This window comes from Podarcis pityusensis (assembly GCF_964106645.2).
Source record: "Podarcis pityusensis genome assembly, chromosome: 2".
In the NCBI taxonomy this organism is placed as follows: Eukaryota; Metazoa; Chordata; class Lepidosauria; order Squamata; family Lacertidae; genus Podarcis; species Podarcis pityusensis.
In genome coordinates, this window is record NC_138029.1 from 37,837,071 (window position 1) to 37,855,345 (window position 18,275).

Below are 18,275 nucleotides of genomic sequence, written 5' to 3' on the forward strand. Positions count from 1 at the left end.
CCCGATCCCACACTGAATACCTCGGCACGCTGGGCAGTATATATTTTCCGCTTTTGTTTGGCTCAGTCTTTGTTTTTGGCAAAGGATTTAAAAAGAAAATTAGCCTCCCTCTGCCTCCATTATTTCCGCACGTTCATTTTTAATGCTGAGAGCAGACTTAAAAGAAAAAATCGGCAAATACCAAACAAACATGTTCGAGCAAAGGTGTTTTTTTTGTTTTTTTGATGAGGGATTGTGACTTTTCTTCCCAGCCAATAGACTCATTTTAATTTTCATCCCATTTCTGTTTGCATCTGTGTTTGTGGTCTATCAAAGAAAGCTCCCCCCCCCCCAGGCGACTCTCGTCATACAGCGCTGATGAATGAATTGTTGCTATGTTGTTGTTTTTGGGAGGGGGGGATGGAGGGAAGATGTAATTCATAAGCTTAATGAAAACAAAAATTGGCACATACATAGATCCTAACACAAGTGGTGGACCAGTGCAAATTAAACTGCAGACAATTAAGTTACCTTAAAGATTGGATGCTTTTGCTGAGGGTCTCCAAGTAGCTATGACTGTCTTCTAATGCTCCATATTGGTTGGAATGTGACTTGTTTGTTGCTTAGGTTCACTGTTGTTGGTTTTTTTGCCACAGAGTAAAGCGATGTGGAGAAATGCACATCTCCCCCCACCCTACCCTAGTGGGTTTCCGGGTGGGATTTCTTGCTGTGGCTAAGGTAGCATGGGAATTTTGACAATAGAGGATATGCTGCTTCTGAAAGTGGGTCATTAAAAAAAGAAAAGTAGATAAATGGGAGGAGGGAAGGACCCCTGCAATTACCAGTACTAAGAGCTCGTAAGAATATTTTGGACAGGCTACACCTTGGTTACAGTTTTGTTTATGCAAGATGCTGCATCCAGTGGCAGGAGCCAAGCTTGCAGATGGTGTACGTTGTTTTGTCAACCAAACTGCAATGCACGCTTGTGGGTTTCCACTTGGCAGTCAACGGAGGCTTTGCAAAAACATTTTGTCTTGCCTTCGCGAGCGCGTGCCATCTCTGAGAGACAGCAGGGTTTCCGTGGCACAGTCTTGGCAGTAGGGAGCGGTAAAATGTTTTCTAAGCAGATGACACGGAAACTGCAGGAAGTGATCTAATATTATCATGGGGTCTAATTAAGCTCTACCAAGCTTAATACCGAAGCTCCGATGGAATACTGGAGCTGAAACGTACCACTGGAGGGTCTCTCCAGCCCCTTCTCCCCCCCTTCACATCTTTGTGTACTACACGAACATGAATTAAACTCTGATGAATGTGGTATTAATTAATTACACGAAGATGTGCATGGTAAGGGAAAGGGGAGTTGTGTGCTATGCAAATGAGCCTAGGATGAACGGCTGTAAATTTGTTTTATGCTGCGTTGTTTTCCCTTCTCTCTTTGCCCACAAGGTTGAGTGACAAAACTGTGTGTTAATAAGTCAGCACGCCTAACCTGCAGGCACCAAACACAGGCATCCGAGAGATTTACAGCCATCTGTCTCACAGTGTCAAGATGAGCGGTAGGAAGGGGGTGACTCGAAGGAAGAAAAGGGAGCTCTTACAGCCAGTGCCGCCATTTTCTTGCACTCGAGAGGGTGGGTGAGAAATCTGTGTTGCACCTCCTGAAATGGCTGTTCAGAAAAAGAGAGCTCACTCAAGAGTTCACCCCATTTCTTCTCCAGAAGGAGCCAAGTTCTCAAGAAGGAATTATGTCATGTTGTTAGAGATAGAAACTGCTTGCTACGATGCTATTAGCTAAATAACTCTTTTTTTTTAAGGAATTAAAGCAAAAACACATACATCCAAGTGCCATCTGCTTAAATTTACACACCTGTTCCTCAGCACTGATTATCAAAGGATATTCTACATTGTTACAGAAACAATAATGTCTACGAGATACCCAACGATGTGACCAGTGTCAAGCAAACAATCACAAATAATGTAGGTCCTTGTTTTCTACCCAGTAAATTAGGCAGATCTGCACACAGCTGGATTTTAACCTATTCCCAAACGTAAGGATACCTTATAGGCATGGAATTGTAGCCAACTAAGTTTCACTTAAAGTAGGCCCACTGAAATTGATTTGCTTATTAAATTAGTCACATTCAGTGCTTTTTTTCTAAAAAAAAAAAGTTTAGGGGTGCTCTCATTTTGACTCAAGAAAATCACCATTTTATAGTTTAAACAGGGAAAAATAAATAAATAAATGGACAAAAGTGCAAAGATTCACAAAATGTTTAGGGGTATGCGTACCCCTGCATCCGCCCAGAAATGTGAATGTGACCTATGGCTGCTGAATAAAAAACCCCCCTTAATTTTAGTCTATTTATGCAGGCAAGTTTCCAGTCTCTCAGTAGGAAAGTACATGTGAGACAGGAAGGGGACAGCTTAAAGTGTGCAACTCCACAGAAACTGCACACTCTAACCACATAAGGGAAGATTGATTCACCAACTGATATTCTGACAAAGTTTATGGCAAAGTACTATAATTCATAATAAAATTCTAGTGACATTATTACCTCTGTGAATTTTCTACTAATAGACAAACCCATCCAAATACTCAGTTTAATTCAGTTGCCTGGGGCGGTGTTCAACGACTGAGAACCGTAGAGTCAAGGATTTCCACATGTGCAAAGATACTTTCCCCACCTCTTCTCCCCCTGCATATAGCCCACAGCCTCCCAAATCTGCTCCAGAGGGTTGAGTGAACCCCAGGAACAGATTTAGGTGCACAGAATGGAGAAGACGGAATGAACATTCTGTTGCTCTGTTGAATCTCACCCTTGGTTTAACTCCCCCGCCTCCCAGCAATATCTTAAGTAACCCAAATATATTGTCCATTGCACATTTCTTCTCCTCCTCCACCTGTTCCTTTTCCTTTCATCGCTCTGACTAATCCACACTCAGAATTCTGTGCCTTACATGTCTGTTTTACTGCCTGCCAACTCTGTGGCTAGGCTTTCCCAGATTCCCATGCCTTCTATCCTGCAAATGATACAGGTGACACTCAGCAAAATAAGGGCCAGTCTGCCTGTTACATACCTCACAATGCAAGCCAGATATGTGTGCTCTTGAGGAATCCTGTGTGGTCTGAAATGCATGTGTGTGACTCCAACTCCTGAAATTGTACCCCTGCAAAGTAGGAAAAGGAACCAGCACACTAGATAGGATGCACAGTGGTTGCATATTCTTTCAGGGTCCCATTTTCTGGCAAAAGTCACCCAAGCCAGTGTTTATCAAGGGTTTGCCTTATCTTATTTGCAATGCCACAGGCAGTGTTTGAATTACCAGGAAGTAGAGTCACCATTTGTCCTAATTTATGGGGCATGGTCTTCTGTTTTGAAGGTGCCCTCAATTTGATGGCTATCCAGTCATAAGGGAGAGCAAGAGCCTTAAAGTTACCCATGAACAGTTAGCAGCACCCAGTCAGCATACCAAGCAGGTCCACAAATCACCAGGTGCTTTCCCTGCTATGGTGAGAAGTATTCATACTGTCAATACTCACTTTTTAGGGCACTTTTTTGGGTACCCAGCTGTTGTTAGACTACAACATTCCTGACCACTGGTCCTGCTAGCTAGGGATAATGGGAATTGCAGTCCAACAACAGCAGGGGACCAAAGTTTGAGAAACACTTAGAGAAAGAAGTTGTGGTGCAACAATTGCAAATACTCTTGGATGAGACAAATATTATCTTCTTGACCCATTTCAGGCTGGGTTCAAGCCTGATAATGGGATTGAATCGGTCTTGGTTGCCCTGATGGGTAACCTTTATTGGGAGAAGGAAAGTGTGACTCTTCTGTTCTTACTTGATCTCTCAGTGGCTTTTCATACCATTAGTATCCTGAGGTGACGTAATGAGATGGTTATCGGAGGCACTGCTTTAATGTAGTTCTATAGTAGGGTTGCCATATTTCAAAAAAGTGCATTTTTATTTTTTGCCAGAGTTAATGAAATTCACCAAAATCTACACTTCTGAAAGGCTGCCATACATCTGGATTTCCCCAGACATTTCAGCGATTTCCGCTCAGACGCTGTTTCTGATGGCCGAAACCTGGATATGTCTGGGAAATTCTGGACGTAGGGCAACCCTATATAGCATTGGTTGGTTGTGTTCCAGTCCCCTGGCAGTTATGCTGTGGGGTGCTGTAGGGTAGTAGCTTGTGCCCAATGCTGTTTAAAATCTGTAGGAAGCCATTGGACAGAAGAAGATTTGGGGCAAGGTGTCATCCGTACTCTGATGCTACTCAGCTCTGTTATTCTCTAACATCTGAATCAGGAAAGGTCATGCAAGTCCTGGACTGGTGCCTGGACTCAGTGGTGGACTGGACGAGGGCCAAGAAACTGACTGATTCCTGGCAAGGCAGAGGCACTATGTGTGGGTGGTTTCTTTGTCTGAATAATTGGTTAATTGCCTGCTTTGGATGGAGTTGTGCTCTCCCTGAAAGAGCAGTTCATAGTCAGGGGCTGCTCCTGGATCCATCGTTATTGCTGGAGGCCTAGATGACATCGGTGCCTTTTACCACCTTTAACTGCTAAGAATAGCTAGGGCTGTTTCTGGACTGGGATAGCCTCAACACTCATCCATGCACTGTTAACCTCCAGACTGGATGACTGCAATGTGGAGCTGCTCTTGAGGCTGGATCTGGCAGCGGCTGCTGGTGCAAAAGGCAGTGGCTCGACTGCTCACAGGGGCAGGATATTACCAATTCATTATTCAGCTATTAAAAGAATTGCATTGGCTGTCAATTAGCTACTAGGCTGAGTTCAGGGTCCTGTTTTGGGTGTATAAAGCCCTATACACCTTAGGATCAGGATACCTGAAAGATAATCTTGTCCCTTCTATGCTCAGTTGATCACTGCGCTCTGCAGATACAAGCTTCCTGCAGATTCCATTTTATCAGGAGGTCCGTTCCACACAGTATGGGAATTGGGCCTTTAGTGTCGTGGCACCTACACTTTGGAATTCCTGTTGAATTCCATCTCTGTTTTGATGCCTTCTGAAGACCTCCTCCTTCAAAAAAGCCTTTTAAATTGAGATCTTTCCCAGTCTACATCTGTATTGGAATTGTTTTAAAGATGTTCTTAAATGTTTTTATTGCTTCATCGCTTTCTGTTTGCCACCCTGGGCTCCTTTGGGAGGAAGGATGGGACATGAATTAATCAAACAAATACTAAATATTTAAACTATAGCAATTATTTCCACATTTGCACCTATGCATATAAATTACCTTTGCAAGTTTTATGCCGACTGCTGCCGCCTTTGTCTTCTTTCTCTTCTGGTGATGCCAGTCCTCTTTTTTGACAATATATAACTGGCCACACTAGGGGAGGGCAGAGGGAACCAATCCCTTTACCTTTTACAGTGCCTCCTTTAATTACAGTGGTACCTCAGGTTAAGTACTTAATTCGTTCCGGAGGTCCGTTCTTAACCTGAAACTGTTCTTAACCTGAAGCACCACTTTAGCTAATGGAGCCTCCTGCTGCTGCCACGCCGCCGGAGCACAATTTCTGTTCTCATCCTGAAGCAAAGTTCTTAACCCAAGGTAATATTTCTGGGTTAGCGGAGTCTGTAACCTGAAGCGTATGTAACCTGAAGCGTATGTAACCTGAGGTACCACTGTACTGCATTTAGAAGGCTGCCCTAACATTGTGGAAGGGGGGGGAGAGATTTTGGATTTTATTAAGGACCTACCCCACCCCCATGATTTGCCATATTGACATACCAGGGCAAAATCCCAAGACCCGTGAAGTTAACCAAGTTACACAAAGAGTCTCCTGAAAAGCTTCTAGGCCTGGGAGCCTGGCTTCTGAGCCTCTCATTTAAACACTAGCAACGGAGCTTTGCTCCAGCACAATGGCACTAAACGTAAATATAGGTTCGCTTTTAAATGACTGGTTAAGTTGACTGCTAGCTTGAAGCGATTGCGGTTCTGAAATCCTTGAACCTGTGGGAAATGCCACTGGAAAGGGATAAATACAAGTTACTGAACAGCATGTAATAAAACATTGCATTTAACTCTCCTAATACCAGCCCTCATTAATTAAACCTCACGCCCTCCCCCCTACCGCAAGGTAGGTAACAATAACAGCATTGTGCAGATGGGCTGTGTGGGAGACTTGGAGAGCTTAAGGTGATTTCCTGAAGGTTACACAGTTAAGTCTGTGAAGAATAGACCACCAAGGACTAGACAAGCCTCTCCATTTCCATACTGCTTGATTAATTGTGGCATTTCTTCTCCTCAAGCCATTAGGAAAAAGGCCAGCGCTGAGTGGGTTAAAGGCAGCTTATCAAATTAGGCATTAAACTAAGTGGAGAGAAAGCGCTGGTAAGAGTTTGTAGAAAACCATTCAAATTACAAGTGTGGGTTACAGTAATTGCTAAATTATAGTGTGGCTGCTTCATTGAACACAACCCTGACCTACCCCCCAACATTAACGATATGCAGGGGCTGACTCTGGCAGACAAAACCCAGGGAGTCCTAAGTTATAGTTTAACACTCTTATTATGATTATTATTATGATTATTACTACTACATTAGCACCTAGAGGACCTAGCCAAGGATCATTGTGCTGGGAACAGCACAGTCACAAATAATAAAAATGTTAAATCTGACAATTTAAGTAGTCATGAGAGACAGTGAGGACTGGAGAACGGTGAGCGGAAGGTAGCTTGGCACAGAGAACTGGTGTCGTGTTGGCCTCCGAAAAGGGGTAACGAGAGATGTGCGAAAAGCAGTTAAATTGATATCTGTTTTATGACTAGTTATTAAGAAATGTAACCGAAGTGTTCCTAGGCGCTGCTTCACACATGCATGTCCATTTCTTGATGGCTGCAACATCGTGTGGTGACTTGTATGTAAGAATGGACCATCACAGATTGCAGTTTTGGATTACCTTAAAAGCAGTGATTTCAGATGTCCAGCAGCTGGTCATCAAGTGGACATTCATCAGGTGACATAAAGGCATATGTGAACCAACTAGACTTATGGGCTGCATTTGAACATTATAGTAAACCAGATTTCCGTGGTACTTTGTGTGTGTGTGTGTGTGTGTGTGTGCTTTTAAATTGTTTTAAGTATGTTCAGTGCTGTTTTTAACAGAGTTACTTATTTAATTAGTTTATTTAATATTTGTATTGATCTTGTGTGTTTTAGTAGTATTTGTTTCAATTCATGCTGTGAGCTGCCTTGGGCCCTGCACTGGGAAAAAGGCAGGATAGTAATAATAATATGAACTCAAGGGTTGCATTTCCTCATGGACACATTTCAGGGCCCACATGACACTGGTGGGCTAGTCCAGAAACAAAAGTGGGAGGAGCAATGTGTGTTTTTCATGCACCTGCACCCCAATCATATCTCTGCATTCATCTAGGCCAGCCATAGGCAAACTCGGCCCTCCAGATGTTTTGGGACTGCAACTCCCATCATCCCTGACAATTGGTCCTGATAGCTAGGGATGATGGGAGTTGTAGTCCCAAAACATCTGGAGGGCTGAGTTTGCCTATACCTGATCTAGGCAATCAAGAGACATTATCACCATGCAAGGATATATTCTAGCCAGGCAAAAGCTCCCAATGAGAGTGCAGAGTAGGGTCATTGAGGGGTGTAGTCAAAGGATAGGAAATGTGGCCTGGGAAAAGTGCAGAGCCTGAGGGTCTCCAACCCTGTTCTGTGGTTTGTGTGGAAATTCCTTGCTTAGTGTGTCATTCACAAGTTGGAATGAGTCCAAGCAAGACTTGGCTCACATGTTGCCCCCTGACTCCTTCCTGTAGAGTTTGGGGAAGAATTTTGGAAGTTTTTTTCTGTTGGTTTTCCTTAGATTCAGCTTGTCCTTGCTTGAAAACCCAGGAACAGTACTTTGGAAGAGTATTTCTAGTTTGCATCCACATAAGTGAAGCCAGCCCACCTTGATCCTCATCTGACTCTACCATCCACTCTATAGAGTGAGGCAAAAGCAAGCCCAGTCTGGGCAGATTGCCCTGCGTATTCTCACCCCCAAGAAAATATATTTCCTTTCCTTGCCTACTTCTTTGGTCCAGCTTCCTTTGATGCTACAAGAATGTATCCTTGGAAAGCAGTGATTGTTATGAATTGCATTTTTAAAAAAAAAAAAAATCCCATGATGTTATGCTGGTGCCCTAAGCTAAAAATTGGTTTGCAAATTCAGAGTAATCAAGTGCTCCAGCCCTGCTGGGACTGTTCCATTTCATGTGGGCAACTGAATGCTTTTGAATGCTCCTCTGTATAAACAAAGGAGCAAACCTTTCCCTCCTTAATAAACTGGAGTGCCCCTAGCCCTCAGTTCCCTCCTTCTTCTTCCCCATTCTCTTATTCTCTAAGACTATTGTTTGTATTTAGGAAATGCAATAGTCACTGGCACATGCAATAATTGTGATGTTGCTGCAAGCAAAAGACATCTATCTAAAAGCAAAAAAGCAATAACACACCCCGCCCCCCAAACCCCACAAGTATGGGCAAACATCTGCAACCAGCGTAGCTGGCCTTTTTAAATACTCTTGAGTAGAACAAGCTGAACAGCAGCTGAGCCAGAGCTTGCTGTAAAACTGACCTGCTCAAAAGTGAAGATGTTGTCTATTCCATTTCATCATCTTCTATAAAGATGGCCATATTTTAATCTGTTTCTCAGATGTCCTGAATTTCTGACTTTTTATTGTCTTGAGGGCACTGTGAGTTCTCTCTAGTTTATTTGCACTTTTCCTTAAAACATGACATCTAAAAGGGGACCCTACCTATTTCGAGCTAGCTGTCTATTTATTTTCTGTAAAGAGGGGTGAAAAGAGGGGGATTGGCTTCAGTTGGCCTGCATACATGCAGTACAGGTATCAGGTGCAGAGGAGAAAAGTGTCCATTGAAAGGGCAAGGTTTCATTCCCAGTCAGCCTAGCCAAGAGCAGATGGAAAATCATCTATAGGCTAGCGTTTATTGCTAATTTGTTGGCAGGCCTGGGTTTGAACAGAAAACAGCATCGGACATAAAAAGCATGAGGCGCTCCACTGAGAACTGAAATCTAGAAGAGGGTATATTGTAGAAGCCAAGTGTTTGCTTTGGACTCTCAGTATAATGTGCAGCATGTTGATATGATTGTGTGTCATGTGTTCTCTTGGTGTGCTGAAGGAATTGCCCACTAACCAAAAGTTCTGTTGCCTGCATAGAGATTTTTATATGTGTAGTAACACAAGTTAAACTGAAGAATGTTAGGAAAGTATTGCAGTGGTATCAGTGGGCAAAGTTACTATACCCTCAGTACCTGACTTTGTTCTTTAAATGGCCTAATTGGGCTGGAAGGACATCTCTTAATGAAAGCATGCAACCCACTCCTTTTTGTGACGCTTTTGTGATGTTCTCAGGTCACTCCCGGGTTTGATGTGATACGTGTGTTCATGGTTGTGCACATATTGGATGCAACTAAAACCGTCGCTGCCTGTACAGAGCCAGGAGGGGAAATATGATGTTGTTCTATTGACTAGAACCCCAGCAGGGTTACACTAGCATTGGGAGAACATTGCAAATGATGCCTAGCTACTGTGGCACTCCTTCCATCTATGTCTTGCATATGGTGCATCTGTTTATGCAACTACAAATTGTTGTTGTCATTCTGCAACACCACAACATTGCAGTGCTAATATACTTATTACGCTAAGTGCTTTGGATGATAGACACAGGACCTGAGTAGGTTCATATAGGGAGAGGCAGTCTCTAAGGTATTGGGGGTCCCAGTGTGTATCAATACACTATTGCATTTCCCCATCCACACATGCAATTTCAGATAATTTAGGTCTCCTAGTTGTCTGAGTCATCTCCAACTTCTCGTTACTTATCCACTAAAGCCAAGAGAAAGTAGCGGAAATGCTGAATGCTTTTAGGAGGAAAAACATTACAGCATCTGAAGGCCCTTTAAATGATTCAGATACAACCCCGTCTGTAATAAGACATCTATTTTGGTTAATCTCTTAGTTGCAAATCTTGGAACTCTTGAACCTGCCTGAGGCTGCTGTCAGCAGCACTCTATTTAAGATTGCTTATTGGGAATAACTGCTATCTCCCAGTGTAACCTCTTAAAGTCACTCTTATTGCTTTGCCCAAATATACTTGCCTTGAGGATATGGAGAAAAGGTTTTATTTTTTCCTCCTTCTGCAAAAGTTGTATCGCTAAGATGATCTGAGCAAGCTGAATCAGAGGAGACTAGGCTTTTTCCAGGAGCTGAAAATAACCTCATGTTTTAGGGTATTTTAATTTTTTTAAATGTTAAATAGGGTGGTGGACTGGCATGACTATGCTTTGATTACTGGCAGGTAAAGGGTTTGAGTAGACAGGGAAATCTTAATCTTTTAGACTCACTACTTTGCAACAACAATCTCTACCTGCAGTTGAATTGGGAGCCAGTCTTGTATAGCATGTCTGCATTGCAGGTTATGTCACTTCATTCTGGTTTACTGACAACTTGTTGACCTCTTTGTCTTCTCTGCTCCTGAATATACCATTCTTCAGTTCCATCGTAATTGTGTCTCTTGAGTTTATGGGCAATTATTTATTGCATTTATATCCCACCTTTTTCTCCAAGGAGCTTACGGTGGTGTACGTGGTTCTCCCCCTCCTCAATCCTCACTGTGGGGGAGGTTAGGCTGGGAGTCAGTGACTGGTCCAATGCCACTCAGTGAACTTGATGGCCAGGTGGCGATTTGAACCCCGGTTTCACAGATCCTTGTGCAGTGATACCTCAGGTTACATACGCTTCAGGTTACAGACTCCGCTAACCCAGAAATAGTACTTCAGTTTAAGAACTTTGCTTCAGGATGAGAACAGAAATCGTGCTCCAGGGGCGCGGCAGCAGCAGGAGGCCCCATTAGCTAAAGTGGTGCTTCAGGTTAAGAACAGTTTCAGGTTAAGTACAGACCTCCGGAACAAATTAAGTACTTAACCCGAGGTACCACTGTATGACATTGTGACTAGGCCTGGGCAATATATCGCCCAGGACCAGTATGAGGAGCAGACTGTGATGTCGCTAGCAGCATCTGCTGGAGGGAGTCAAGAGTTCCTTCCTCCAGCAGGCGCTGCTAGCAGAGGGACTTGGGAGCGTTGGCGGTTTCACCAGCGCTATATCGCTGAGTGAAACTGACATCCCACTCTGCCCTCATACAACGGAGAGGGGAGGGAGAAACAAACTGTACTGGTAATACAGCTTGTTCCTCCCTCTACAACTTTTAACTGCTCAACTGAGGAGTGTGCAGCTGTCCTTGCCTCAGTTGAGCAGTTAAAGGAGCCCCCAGCCCGGTGCTGGTTCCTGCAAGCCAGAGGCAGGGTGAGGGCTCTGTAAAACTGCTCAGCTGAGGGCAGCGCAGTTGCCGCTCCCTGCAGCGAGTAGTTAAAGGAGCCCCAATGCTCCGCTGGCGAAGGGCAAGAGCACTGGGGCTGTCTCCGCTGGGGGGAATGTTTCCTCCCCCCAGTCGAGCTGCGCAAACAAGCTGCATTGTCCCAGCCTGCGGTGAAACCGCCTCAGCCCTCGAGGTGAGAGCTGGGGCAGTTTCTCCTGGTGTCTCGCAGGCAGAGGCCAATGAATCTTGTTTTTGCAACAACGCAGTATATTGCCAAACCTCGGTTTGGCTGGCGATACACCACGATGTTGAAAAGCTGATATTGCCCACTGCCCCTGACTGGACTCAGTCCTGCAGCTGATATTGCCCACTGGACAAAGATGTGTAGTCAGAGTTTACACTTTTGATTTTTCCTGTTACTATTCTGACTAAGCATGTCTGTGATAAATTCATATTGCAGATCCTTATAACTGCAACAGGGTTGGTGAAGAAACTTGGAAATAGGGTATGAAAGAGTCACTGGGTAGGAAGCGAACCATGCCCTTTCATCTTTGTACAGAATAAATTAAGAAAAGGACAAAGCCAGAGGCTGAATTTCTGACCATCGGGTCATCTACTGCAACATCAGGTCTTGAGACATGCAAGTCCAAGACATTTTTTTCCTGAGGCAAATTTTCAGACTGGGCTCCCTCCATTCCTTATTACAAAAGCATTACTTCAATGCTGGTGGTAAAAGTGTCCTCCACTGCAATACGCTTTACATGGAGCTGCCTTTGAAAATGGTTCAGAAGTTTCAATGAGCACAGTATGTAGCTGCTGACTTTTACTGGTTTAACGTGAACAAATGATATAGCACACTAATTCTGTTGCAGCTACACTGGCTTCCTGTACACTTCTAAGGCCAATTCAAAGTGCTGGTTTTGACCTATAAAGGTCCTTAAGACTCAGGACCTCAATGTATTCTGGAACTTCTCTTCTGATAGGAACCTTCCCAGACCTTTAGATGTCCTTTGTAGACCCTTCTTTGAGGGATGCACAAAGGAGGATGGTCTTTTCAGTTGTGACTCCCCATCTGTAGAATACTCTCCTCCACCTAGTACCTTCAATGTCAGGTAAAAGCTTATATTTTTACCAAGGGCTATTGATGGACTAGAATGATAATGCTTTTGAGGTTGGTGTGCTACCAAAGATTCCTGTGGCTGTGTGTGTTGTTTTGTGTATGTTTTATGAATTGCATGTGTTTTTGTATGAACGTGTCAGTATTGTGATGTTTATGTTTTAAGTATATTGCGAGTTGCTTGGAGACCTCTATATAACTAGTGACTAAAAAAATAAAATAATAGCTGAGGGTAGCAGGGTATCTTGGAGGCAGGGTAGAGTCAGGTATGTTGACACAGTAGTTCCAGCACACAGAGCTGTTACAACTATTCATTTCAGGTTCCTTTCCAGCAGCATCAACTGCCTCAGGCAGGTGCCTCACTTTGTCCAATAGTAGGATTGGCCCTGTACATTTTCAGACTTATGGCTAGAGTTGACATACCCGAGTTTCTACTCCTTAGCCCCTACTCTACTCCTACGTATTTTATTTCACCTTTTACATGTGTTTCAAGGCAGCTAGCAATAAAACTAAAGCACCATAATGAACAACAGCAATAAAAACAGCAACAAGCAGCATAAAATCAATAAAAAGGACCAGAACAATGAATTGAGGTGTCACTGAGAGGAAGAGAGAACCCAAGAGAATAGGGTGGACTTGAAAGTTATGGCATAGAGCAGTAGTGAAGGAGCCAGACACATATACCTATGGATGGAGTTACATTGTTTGTATGTTACACTGAGAGGGACCTTTCTCCAAGAGCTTGCAACCTAACCTCAGAAGGTGGGGTGAAGATTCTGGAAAGGAAAAAAGTCAATTCTTGCCAATACCAGATACCAGAATATCTAGGGTGTTAAAGGCCACAGGTAGCACCTTACCTTGGGCCTGGAAACAAACTTGCAACCACTGTGTAGCTCTTTCAATACTGACATTATAATAATCATATTGAAAATACACGAACAAAGAAGGGTGCATTCTGAAAAGAATATGTTGATTCAGGGATATGTCTATGAATATCTATTCACAGCACATGAACAGTGAAAGGGGAGGGGGAAACATATACAAATATAATAGTGCAAGCTAGAAATAGTCCAACATTTAGGAAAATCTTAAAAGACAGAACACAATAGCAAAAGCTTTTGCTATGTGATTTTTGCATGGCCTTGATTTTCCACTGCTCACATTTCAGACAGTGGTATGGTGTAAAATTGTGTCTTCTTTTGTTGAAAATGAATTATTGATCTGTACCTGGCCCATAAGGTTTAGAAGTACTTCACACATGGATCTTGCACATCATGGTTTCATCTTCTGTCCGCCCCCTTCCAGTGGATGCTGGGAAGCTGGACCAGAGCCTATGACACAATGGCCGAGTTGCCTGTAGTGTAGGTCAGGGTTGTGAGCATCTATACTTGGAGCAGTCCTGGATGATGTGTTGGTCTCTAGTCAGATTTCTTAGGTCAGTGGCAAGAGTTGGAAAAAATGAAATTTTGGAGGCGAAAGGTTCTTTTCTGTTTACCAGATAATGGTAGAAGGCTTATTTATAATAGGTCTCACCAGGCAGAAACTTCACGTTGCTGCCAATATCAGGGACTGATGGCTTCACGTCTCTTTAGTTAGGCCCCAGGTGTAGAACATGAAGTTTCTGGTTCAGCCTTTGGGGTTCCTGGCATGGGAAAGGCTTGGGAAATGAATGGAGTCAGGTGACCCAGCATGCTTCCAAATGCAGGCTTATTTTCCAAATGGGTAATTGAGATGTTGCAAATGGGTCACTGGCAACAGCCTTTTTGTTTTTATTTTACTTACTAGATTTCCCCTGGAAGGGGTAAATCTGGATTAAATTGTTGAAAAATACAGGCTGGCATTTTGAGGACATTATTTGGATTCTGCAAAAGAACTTGTAGGCATAAGAACCTTCCACCCCACAAGAAACACGCATCTAGTAGCACCTCCAGTGTACCACTAGAATTCAGAGTGAATTTCTTCTTTTCCCCTAGACAAGGAACGGATATAACAAATTATCCCTGTCTCCAGAAGTTAAGAAGCACTTGAGGAAATTATAATGCAGGTGGTTAATAAGCGAGCTTTCTCCTTTTTTTATTTATGAGGATCTGTGAAGTTGAACAAAACATTTCTTAAACATCTCCATTAACTCTTAAGGTATGGATCACCATAATCAAATATGTAAGATAAATAGGAGAGTTGGTGAAAAGTGTAAAGGGGGGAGATGAATGGGATTGAATGAAGTTGTTTGTGCAATTTTCGCTATCGTGGTCTGCTGCCATGCTAATAATGAATATATGCATTATTAATAACAGTGTTTATTCTCATAAACCAAGTACAGCAAGTTAATATTTAATCCAAATCATGCAAGAAGCCCCATCCACTCTTTCTCAGGTCTCCATTCTTCTTCCTTCGTTTGACTTGCCTTCAAAATAATGTCAATGCTAACACAAGTTCTACTTCTTGATCCAAAAATTCTTGTTTCCTTTCCAAATCCACTAGGTTTTCTTTTTTGATAAATCTGCCTTGCAGTCATTGTAGGCCAGGAGGTTTTATATTGGTGACTCAAGTGAGGAAGCATTATGTATTATTGGTGATATCTGTGTTCTTACATTGTTTTGTCTTTGTTCTCAGAACCCATGATGTGTTGCTACCACAAGCGAAGCACACATTATCGAGAATGACTAAATGTTTATGCAGCCAAACAATTATAAATCTATTATTTGATGTGACTGCTCTGCACAGAAATACTTGACGTACAGCAAAAAACTCATAATAGTTAATGAATTGGTGGGCCCAAACAGGAATAACTAAAATAAGGATTGGTAGATGACTTTTCCAAGGAAACTTCCTTGTTCAGGATCAGGAAAATAGAACTCAAAATACCATTCTTCCAATTTATTTTTCCCAGGACTTTTAACACTTTCATTGCCTCTTCCTTCAACACTTGTTTCACCTTTTGATCTCTGAAACTACTGCCCCTTGGAATTGACTCAAATATGCCTGGAAAATCAGGACATTGAAACTCGCCTTCTGATATTGAAAATAAAACTACACACTGCACCTTGCCCTTCCACATTTAATTTCACCTGAAAATTATATGCAGTATGGAAGATACAGGGACAGGAATATAATTTTTTCCTAAAGTACTTATGTCCTGATTTGATGGGTTATACATGTATTGGAGAAGGTAGCCTATCTTTCTGGCAGACTTTTGCACCTAGTTCTGTAGTAACTTCTTGCTACCCTTTTATGAATTAGTATTTTCACCTTTGTGTTGGTAAATAAATATACAATAAGTGTATTAAGCATGCATACTTTCCTAATCTCTCACTAACAGATGAGCATTGCTTTTCGTTCTTTTATTGTCCATCGAAGTTGGGTATAACTTGCAATATTGGTGAAGCAGTTTAATGATATATAAATAAGAACCTTCCTGCCAGTAGCTTTGTCAACAATGAACCATGCATCATTTCTAAGTATCCTTAGGCCTCTTCACACATCAAACGTAGGAAGCTGGTGCATTCATTGAAAGGGGCAGTGGGCCCAGCATTTCTTTAGCAAGGCACCTTCGTCTCTTCTGTATAGCAAATCTACTCTTTCCTTCTAGGAATGACAGTCCTGCCCCTTTGGAAGCTACAGTGCTTTCTGCCACCGGCGCCTGTGTTGTTATTTCTAGAGAGGATTTATAGCATTTTGGGATAAGGCTCCAATGAAGTTATTAATCAGAGAGATGGAAGAGTCCAGCACAGTTTATGGTGTGATGTGGATGAAAAGAGAATTCTGAATATTAATGTCTCAGATAATGATTAGGAGATAGAGAAGAATTTGAGGGGGGGATGTAGGAAGGAAGGACAGGAAGCATTGTGGGTAAATATATGCAGCTTCTGGTGGTGATTACCCTCCAAGTAATTAGTTTTTAAAGCAGGCAGACGTTTCAGGAGCCACTTACTCTGAGCTGCTTTAATTATTTATGTTCTCTTTTATTCTTAATATTTATGGCGGGTCCTCTTTTAAACAGGAGTCGCGTGGTGCAATGGGGCCACTCATCCTGAACAGAGATCCCTCTCTGTCACAGGTCCCATTCCTCTTCCTCCCCCACCCCAAACTGGATATTCATTGACAACAGCCCCTGGCTGGAGTCAGTCCTGCAGACAAGTTTATCTCTGTGTTTTCTCTCTCCCCTCTCCTTTCGATAGGATGACAAATGGGATGTCAAGAATTCCACAAGACCCCCGCCCTGCACTGCAGAAACTTCTCACTCTCCTCCATTAAGGCAGCAAACAGTAAACAATGCCTGTGCCCCCGCTTCTAAATAAGCTTTATAGAAATATAGTAATATTCCAACCAAATAATCATGGCAGCCACCTGGGATAATTGCGTTTTATGAAATGGGTTCTGTGGGTGGGGGAGTAAAATATAAAAATGCACCAGGGGGGGAAAATGCAACCCAACCCCTAGATCGTCTCCCTAATTTCAGTTGTGTCTTGTATCTCTGCGTGCACTACATTCCCAACCTGTCATCCAGCACACGTGTGCACATTTTTAAAAAAATTATTTTGCAAAGCATGTAACACTTAGAAAATCAGTTGACTTTCAAACGATAGGGGTGGCTTGGTCCAGGGAGTCTTATTTTAAATATGTATGTAGTTTTTGGTTGTATGTAGTTTGTTATCTGCTTTGAACCTTTGGTTTATAAATGTGTCAGACAGAACAACCTCACAGGGTTGCTGTGTGGATAAAGTGTGTGTGTGCTGGAAGCTGTCACATATGCTGCTTTGAGCTCATTGGAGAAAAGGGAGAAGAGGCAAGGTATGAATTGAATGATCTATAGTGTCCTAGTGTGATCTACATTGGTAAGCATTGCAGAGACAAAGGCACACACACACCTGTGTCACTGATGCCACTTGTGCCCCACATTGAATATCCCAGGTTACACAGAATTTTAGAGTTACAAGAAGGGAAGTCTCACTGCACAGTACAAGGGACTTTTGGATACAGCAACAAGGAGTCACTATTCAGTTGCCAAATAATTCCACCACCCAGCTCATAGGAAGCTGCCCTATACGGAATTGGACCATTGGTTTGTCTAACTCAGTATGGTCTCCACTGGCTGCCAGTGGCTGTCCATGGTTTCGGATAGGAGTCTATCCTAGTCCTACCTGGATATGCTGGGGATTGAACCTGCATGCAAAGCAGAGCTAGGTCCTGCTCACTGAGCTACGGCCTTTCTCTAGGTCTCAGCCTAAAACGGATTGCAGTAGTGTCAAATCTATATATTTGCCTTCCTCCCACCAATGGCTCAGCAAACATGCATAGTCTTGAAGGATGGAGATGTTGTTACCGTCTGCAACCCACACTATGGAAAACAATATAAATGTTAAGACAATAAGATCGAAAAGATAAAATTTGTTTTTTGGTAGCATTTGATACCATAGTTCAAGAAGATACAGAGCAGGGTGGTGATGGGAGAAACCATATTAGTTTGCTGCAGAAAAATCAACCAAGTCAGAATTGGCCCCTTAAAGACTAGCAGATTTATTGTGGCAAAGGCTTTCTTGGGTCAGAGCCCAGTTTTTAAAAGCAATAAAGTGATACAGTGGGCTGTGGCCCAGGAAATCTTACACCACAAAAAATGGGTGAGTTGTTAAAGGTGCCACAGGATCCCTTGTTTTTTATTAACCAAGAAGTGTTTTTAAGTGTAGTCACTGACAACTGTTTGGGGGCCATGCTCGAATTGTTCGCCTCATGCTGCTAGGATGATCCTACAGAATGGCGATGAGGAATGTATTGGCCTCTCTTCATACACTTCCTGTGGAGTTCTGTT

At 42.8% G+C, this 18,275-nt stretch overlaps 1 long non-coding RNA gene across 2 annotated transcripts in view; it reads left to right on the top strand.

Moving 5' to 3' along the window:
* LOC308470704 overlaps nt 1–18,275 on the top strand; it is a 32,528-nt gene that overhangs the window by 10,973 nt on the left and 3,280 nt on the right. The gene's annotated exons all lie outside the window — the stretch shown is intronic.